The sequence below is a fragment of the Belonocnema kinseyi genome, chromosome 1 (assembly GCF_010883055.1).
Source record: "Belonocnema kinseyi isolate 2016_QV_RU_SX_M_011 chromosome 1, B_treatae_v1, whole genome shotgun sequence".
NCBI classification, from domain to species: domain Eukaryota; kingdom Metazoa; phylum Arthropoda; class Insecta; order Hymenoptera; family Cynipidae; genus Belonocnema; species Belonocnema kinseyi.
In genome coordinates this window covers 50,552,362-50,561,365 of record NC_046657.1, presented here as the reverse complement: position 1 = coordinate 50,561,365, position 9,004 = coordinate 50,552,362, and positions in this window count along the sequence as shown.

Sequence of the window (9,004 nt, the reverse complement as noted above, 5' to 3'; positions counted from 1 at the left end):
CAATCCTCCAAAATATCTACCTCCCCTTTACAATCTCACGATCCCACAATTAGATCTCTCACCTCCACACCCTTCCACACACTTCCACAATCCACTCACCTCCTTCCATGAAGAAAATTTTCCTAAATGAAAATGACATTTTTAATAAAAAATATGCAACTTTAAAAAAATGGAAGTAAAAAAGATCAGGAACATCGTATTTAGTCGTCTAGGTTTTCTGGATGAACATGAAAAAAATATGAATAAAAAATAATAAAAATATCGTATCTAGTCGAGCAGTTTTTTGTATTTCTGGATGAAAACGTAAATCGTGGAGAAAATTTCCACAATGGAAAATTCTTTAGTGTTCGACTTGTACTTATAATTTTATTATATCTTTCATATTTGAAAAATTATTTACAAATTCCATGCGTAAATTTCTCAAGACAATGCTCTAAACTTCTTTAATAAAGCAATGTTGGTCTATATTAACGAAATTTATGATACAAAAATTTATCACTTGAAAGAGGTTATAGTTTTGTTCGAGAATGGGTGCCACAAAAATAAAAAAAATGTTAGGTTTACTCTTAAAGTATTATGGTATTTTTCGAAACAAAAATCGCAAAAGTTTCATGAAAGAACGATGCAAAATAATATTTAATTTGAAAAATTTTTATGAAATATTGTGTTCGAATAATGAAAGTTGTGATTTTTTTGTTGAAAAATTAATGATGTTAAGTGAAAAGTTAACAATTTCATTTTTGGCTTAAAACTGATCTTTTTAAACTAAAAATTCAACTACTTGGTTAGAAATTGATTTTTTTTAGCTAAAAATTAAGCAATATTTTTACATCAAAATTTACCATGAAGAATTATACTGTAAAAAAAACTTGAAATACCTTTAGAAATGCTTTAGAACTTTGTTTAAGTTTTGTTTTAAAATGAATTTCATGAAATAGAAAATTATTTAAAATGTTTCCACGATTCTCAAGAATGGTTTTTTATTATCTTGAAAGCTTCCTGAATTCTCTAAAAGCTATTTTTCAAAACCTTACAAAATCTGGATTAAAAAATATATGAATTTATTCACGACTGTATACATCAATTTAAGAAAAGAATAGAAATCCTTTTTTTCAACCTCATGTTTAGTGTGACATATCAAAATAAATCTTATACAGAAATCTCTTTCATACATTAGTATATCTATCAGCTATACATTAAATAAACAATATTTCTACCACAAACGAATATCGGAAAAATTACCGGATAACATATCAAAAATTAACCTTGTCTTTAAAAGGTCCTAACTCCGTCCAGAATACAGATACAATTTTTTTCAATCCTATGAAAGCATATTAAAATTGGCTTTGAATAACCCTTGTTAAATTGAATTAGCCTCATGGGTATTAAATTATTACGTAAGAAAGACAAACAGAGAATGCCGATTTTTTTAAAACTTTTTAAATACGTTGACTTTTGGCAGGAGCTAGGGAAATGAATTTAATTATTTGCTTTTTTACACAAATAATCCGACAGGTTTCACCAATCATGTGGATCATTAAAAATAACATCTTGAAAATCACACTTGTAAAATATCACAGAAATAAATTTATTTTTCCAGCTTCTACCAAAAGCTGGGGTAGAAGTACAAAATTCCTTAAAAATCGGTATTTTATTTTTACATTTATTAATGCTAATATAATACCTACAAGGGAAAATAATTTTACTTGTAGGTTATTTCAGGCAGAATTGAATCATTTTTCTAACGATTGGAAAAAAATATATTTTTATCTGTATTTTAGACGGCACAATGACCTTTTAAGGTCAAGGCTATTGTTTAGTAGGTCACCTGGTTAGTGGTCAGACACTATCCATCGGTAGTTCATTATAAATGTTTATTTTATATCAAAAATGATTTTTTCAATCAAATGACACGAAATAAATCATATCTGTATTACTAACGAATAACAGGCCACTGACCGTTCAACATATTAAAAATTAGCCTTGACTTTGAACAGCGATAACGCTGTACAGAATAGAGATAAAAATGTTTCCCTAAAAAAATGGTGTGTCACGAGAATCTAAGAAAATTTTTGTCGCTTTTCTGCAACGCCGATTGGGTAATTTGAGAAATTGAAACTAATGTTGCCAGACTTATTAACATGAAATAATTGCAGATGATTGAAATTTATGAATTGAAAATTTTATTATTACATTTTAGTAAAAATAATTAATTTTCAACAAAGAAAAATAGATTTTTGAACAAAATAGTTAATTTTTCAACCAGACTGATCAATCTTAAATGAAAAAAAAATTATAAACAAAGATTATCATAATTGATAATACCAGGAAAAACTTTTTTTAATTTTCGATACAAAATTGTTAAATTAAACCGAAAAATGAGAATTTCCAAAAGAATAATTGAATTTTCAACCAAGAAAGATTTCTCAATTCATCAAGAAAAAAAATCTGCACTCTTGAAGTAAACAACGATTTTTTGATTAAAAACGCGTTTCTAACTCCAAAAATAAATTCTAAACTGAAAAACAATAGTTTTCTTGTATGAATGAAATAGCTGCATTTTTAGTAAAAAACTCATTTTCAAAAGAAACAAATGAATTTTTCACAAAATTCTTGAAAACAGTTAAATGTGAGAATTTTCAACGATAAAAGTGAATTAGTCAACAAAAGATAACGTTTCAAAAAACACATAAATTTTGAAATAAATAGCAGAATTTTATCTAAAGAAGATTAATGTTCAAATCAATATAATTAAATTTTTAATTCAAAAATTAATTTTAAATGAAAAACTAATTTCGAAGCCAAAGCTATGATTCTTAACCAAAAACATTTAATTTTTACGATAAAACGTCAACTTTTAACAAAATAAATGAATTTTTAGTCAAATTTGTAGCGAAAAATATAATTAATTAACAAAAGTTTGACAACATAGTCAGATTTAAAAAAAAAAGAAAACTTTTCAACTAAAATGATTATTTTAAGATAAACTGTGCACAATAAAAACAAACAAATCAATAAATCAATTTTTGACGAACAAAACAAGCTATGACAGAAATTCATAGAAAAAAGTTGATCCAACGTCAGAAATTATGGAAGTTATGTGGAGATCTCCGACAAGTAAATTTTAGCACATTGCGGGTGTTGCTATGTTTCCAATTTGAAATTTATCTTTTACGTTTAGGGCCAAAAAAATGAAAATCATTTTACACAAAAATTTCATGAACGAATTTAGTCACTTCATATCGACTTTATCGACGTCCAAAGTTTCTGTTTTTCTCCGCTAGAAATCGCTAAAAATGCCAAAAAAATAATGATAGGTTACGTGTGTGCAGATACTTATTTGTTAATTTGCAACGAATGTGGAAATTGCATTGCTTATATTAATTTTTTTCAAGATTTAGACGATATAGTATAAAATTGGTGCCAGTGCTAAATATAAGCGAATCAAAAAATCTAAAATTCATGAAACCAAAAATTATCTGCAAAGTGCTATAACTCGAATAGTAATATCCTATTTCATCATTCATAACCGGGGACTAGTTTGGTCACATGGTCACCGAATAGCATGCCCTTAAACTTTAACCACTTGGTGGAATGCTCAACACTATTGTTAAGATTTTATTTTTTGTTAAAAATGCCTTTCCTCATAACTTGAACTATTTTGTTAAAAAATCGTTTCACTACATTCTATATTAATTTTTGTAGCTGAAAAACTAATTTAAACCATTTTTGTAAACGAATTTTTTTATTGACCTTTATTCAAAAAAGAAAGTACAGGAATTTTTAACTAAATGTATTTTTTATATTTTTAAATGTGAAAAGGTGTTAAAAAATATGAAAAGTAATGTGTCAGATTATTAAATACCTTAGGGAATCAATTTCTGCCAAAAGCTAGAGTAAAAGTTTAAAATCGACGTAAATAGTATTGGGAACATTAACGCCCTCTGAAGTAGTATTACTTCAATTATGGGATATTAAGCACGTAATTAAATCATTTTTCAACTTTTCCAAAAAAAACATTTTTATTTGTATTTTAGACGGCTCTTTGGCCTTTTAAAGTCAAGGCTATTTTTACCAGTAGTTTAACCTGTCTATGGTCAGACACTATTTCTAGGTAATCTATTATAAATTTTTGTTTTGTATGCAAAATTATTTTTTGCCTCAAATCGAGAAACATGACGGGCACATCCAAATACATAAGGGTAAATTTGTCTCTTACCCAGATACGAAAACTTTTTTTAGCTGGGCTGTGTAATTAACGACAAAAAATAAAAAGGACGAAAAATTATCTGTCACAAAGTTCTAATAGTTTCAAAATTCGCAAACAAGTTTTTTTTTTAAATTTTCCAATTAAACTCAAATTTAAAAACTTCTGCCTGATCTAGAAGATCTACATACTATTATGAAAAAATTACAACATAAGTTCGAATTGGTTTTCTCTGTTCACCAAAAACGTCTTAAATCCCCAAAGTGAATTATTAAACAAAATTTTTTAGATTGTAATAAAAATAATATTTTGATTTTTCCCTCATCATAAAATATTGCCACAATATATATTTTAAGGCTTTCTATAATATTGAAGAAAATAAATTTTGTACTTATTTTGATTAGAAAAGTTAACTCTTTTTATAGCCAAGATTTGATTAATTAAAATCGATAGTTGCAGCTAATTTAAGCGTTAAATATAAGGAACTAATTAAATTATGCATAAAACAGTCATGGCCGATTTTTAAAAGAGACTTAATTTTTTGTTATTTAATAACAAAAATGAAAGGAAAAAGAAATCTTAAATTGTAAATATAAATTAACTATCTGAAAGAAGTTATATTACAGCACAAATGTCAAAAAAGGTATTAAATTTGTTAAAAACAAATGAGAGAATAAAAATTATTTCCCTGGCGTTGGCAATTATTTGTCACGTGATTAGCATGAAATCTAAACAATGTATGGACACAAAAGACAAAATAAATATTATAAAAAAACTATTTATATCAGGTATTTATTATGATTGATTTTATTTTCTATAATTTTTCTTTGCAGAATTAATGGCTGAAGCTGGTTGCTGCGGTTTAGGAAGGACCTACCCCAAACCCGTCTGTGTTATAACAATTCTGAATGAATATTATGTACCCATGGCAGATCGAGATGCGCGTAATCGAATACTCGCAAACACCAATATACCCATAGTTATAAATCGAGAAAGGACGCACGTCTATGGCAAGGTCTTTAAAGGTCGTCTTCATCCAAAATCGAGCGAGAATTGGACTATACTGCCTTTTCAAAGAAATGAGGGACATGCCTTATTAAATATACAGAACGAATTTGCTGGGTTAAACTACATAGTACCAAAATTTTTGGATCCTCAAGGAATGAAATTTTTCCATGACTTCTTTGAGGAAGACTTGTTACTTGCTACGGGCAGAGTTGTTAGTGTATATAACGGTTTTGAGTTACCAGAACTATCAGAAGCAATACAAAACCATCGGGTAGTACCACCTGAAGGAGACAGAGCAGTCGAGGTAACTATGGGTACACCTCACACAGGTCCAAAACTTAAGAAAGGTCGCGACACTTTTTAAACTCGTTATTTTGATCAGTCCATACCTCCATATCAAAAGAATTTGTCGCGCAATGTATGTCTAAAATAACTAGCGCCAAAATCGTCGTTTTAAACGTCTAGGAAAACCATGGACAGTTGAGACGACCAGCACCAGAGTGGCCTTTTTAGACGTCTTAGCTGAACGTGTTTCGTTTAGGCGATGAGTGCCGAAATATTACATTTCATGACTAGTGCGAACTCTCCGACTTTCTGAAACTAGCGTAATTTTCTTGTAAAGAGTCGTCAGTGAGGATGCCATAACCGCTCTAATCAGAGATAAGCTAGGAAAACTTGGCACTTGCTTTAAAAAAAGCCGTCAATTCACAGCAGTCAAGCACGATACTCTTCAGAACAAAATCATAAATGACGTGTTTGTATGACTCTATAGACAAACGCAAAATTGTGTTTTGTGTTTGTAAAGGAACGCACGAGAGTTTTCATTATAAAATCGTAAATGATCAAAAACATCGACTCACCAATCTGCTATAAATTAATCTTTCTATCTTTGCCAAAAAAGGTCTTTCAAGCGTTACGAAAATAAAGAGAATTTCACAAATCAAGCTATTTTTTAAACTCTAAATTCAAGCCGTGCTTACTGAAAATACAACATTTTTATCATTGCGTTCTGAAAAGATCTTTTCAGATGTCTGAAATAGGCATGGTTAGATTAGACGACAATTTATCTTTAAGCTGAAAACTATTTTTTATCATACATTCGCGACAAGCAGCAGAGAGGTTAAGTTAATAATAATCTCTGGCTTAGTATATTATTCAGAATTATATTGAATCAACATTCAGTTTCTTTGAATTCTTTTAATTTCTTTGTATGGTTTTGAATTCCGGAAACTGTGTGAACTCCTAAAAGGCCTGGAATTTCCTGAATTCTTGGTATTTTATGAATAGCTTCAATTTTATAAATTCCTCACATCCTTTTATTTCTCTGAATTTCAGAAATCCTCTGACGTTCTCGAATACTTTGAAATCACTAAATGTTATGATTTCGTTTAATTCTATAAATTTTTTCAAATATTTTTACTCCTCCAATTCTGTGAATTCCACTGATAATCGCGATTCTTTAAATTCTCTGAAATTTTTGAACTCTCAGAGCTCCGTAAAGTATTTGACTTTTTGGAATTTTCTGATTTTCTAAAATTCTCTGAATTTCTCTCATTCGCAGAATTCCATTAATTTTTTTAATTTTTCGAATCATCTGAATTTTGTGAATCCTCTAAATTTATTTAATAAAACTTTTAGAATTATCTAATATCTTGGAATTCACTCAATTCTTGAAATCATATGATTTCTTAGCGTTTCCGGAATTTAAAAAATTCTCCAAATTAATTAAATTATCTGAAATGCTTGCATTTTCTAAATTCCTCGAATCCTCTGAATTTTCTGAAATCTTTAAGTTCCTTGTATTCTCTGAATCTCCACAATTTAATTCTACATTCTAAAAGGATTCAAAAGACTTTAATAGCATTCCATTAGTGCTAAAAAATTAAAAAGAATAAACCAAATAAAGAAGACCAATAGAATTCAAAGTAATTCAAGTTCATTCAAAGTATCTTAAGCAATTTAAAAGCAATATTTCTTAATTTATTCATTTTTCAGTATACAAGTAAGTCTGTGAAAGGTTTTTAAACAAATTTTAAGTAAGCGACGGCAGTAGTATTAGCATAACGACTGTCGAGAGAGAGGGGTTTGACGTCGAGGATGTCTGTGGACACTTATGTCTCTGACATGGAATTTCCACATCCAAACTCGACTGTCCATAACCGGCAGCACTGTGGAAAGGTTTCCTGCAGTTTTCCTCTTCCCTTGGCCCAAAGGCCAAGCAAATGCGAGTGCTCTAAATAAAAATCCGGCTGCAGACGGTACTTAGTAGGATTAGGTTTTCTTAATGTAAATGTTCAATGAGTATGTATAAGCGTGTGCTAGAATAAAAAAAAACTACAAATGAAAATTAAATTTTTAATTTATCATTTCCCAACCATGTGCAATTTTCCTACTTCACGTAATAATAAGACGCATTCTGGATACCTCAATCTGACTTTTTTTATCTATAAATGATGATAATTAACTTTCTCATCATCATCTTGGGGAACTGAAGTCTTTGATACCTGACTCAAATGAAGGTCATCCTGGAAAACCAGTGCCGGTATCCTCTTGTCGAAATGTAGATCTTATTAACAAACCAAAGTAAGTATTAGATGAAGCTCATTAAAAAAATGTTCGAAATGTGGATTTTTAAATATTTCAAAACTACGCTTTTAGAAATTAGGTTGCTGAAAATAAAATTCCGCAACTTTTATAGTAAATTTACTAAATGTTTATTTAACCTTAATAACAGTATTTGAAAATTGCGTACATTTTCCTAAAATTCCTAACTGGTAATAGAAATATAACTTATCGGGCGAACAACAATTTTTTTTAAAGCCAGGGAATATCATTGCTCAGAAAAACTGTCAAGTAAAATAAATTTGAAATTTTTTCAATTTTAATTTGAAATCAGTTTATTTCGTTTATAAAAGATTTTAGTTTAAAATGTTACAAGTTTACGATTTTGCTCTTTGAATAATAATCTGGTCAAGGAAAATAAAAAATTGGTTCGTGGGAAATTAGAGAAAATTAAACATAAAATTTTTCGGTAACAGCATGGTACAATATTCTTGTGAATCATTTGTTTGCCTTGTATTTATATTTATTTGTTTGCAGTGAAATTCTTCACAATATTGCCTTTTTACTTATAAATTTTATTACTTCTTTGAAAATTGATCAATTTTGTTGAAAATACATACTTCCTGGTAATGCAAGCCGGGGTGTGTAGATAGTCCCGACTTCATCTAAAATAGAGGATCGTGGAGAGGAGATCGTGGGTGGCCAGGCGGGTGGCAGACTGCTCGTGAGCGTGTGAGAGCTCGGCCGGTGAGTCGTGTGGTGCCGTCTGTACCTCTCCTAAGGTAGGGCTTCTCACCACGATGGTGATGACGATGTGCAGGTTTTCCTGGGCGTGGCGAGACGTCGTGCCCTCCAGGGCAAAGACTAGTGCACCACGACTTCCGACGTCTTCTCGGGCGCGGCGAGCCGTTCGTGCCCTCCTGAGCAGAGGCTACTTTTCCGCGGCTTAGGTTTCCCAGGGCCGAATCTCTCCGCTTACGGGAGGCTCTTGTTGTTAGCCTGCAGGAAGGTGTCCAGCTGGGCCATTGACTGAGTCTGGTTCCTGCGGCTTGTTGGAGGCGGCACTGAGAGACGAGGGGCTCCTTGTACCTTCAGCAGGTATTGCGGGCGGGGCTGCAAGGAGCGTACCGACCCTAGAGAAAGAGGGAGGAGTAAAGATTGCGGGCGGAGCTGCGAGAAAGCTTACCGACCCTAGAGAAAGTGAAAGAGTGCGGGCGGGGCTGCAAG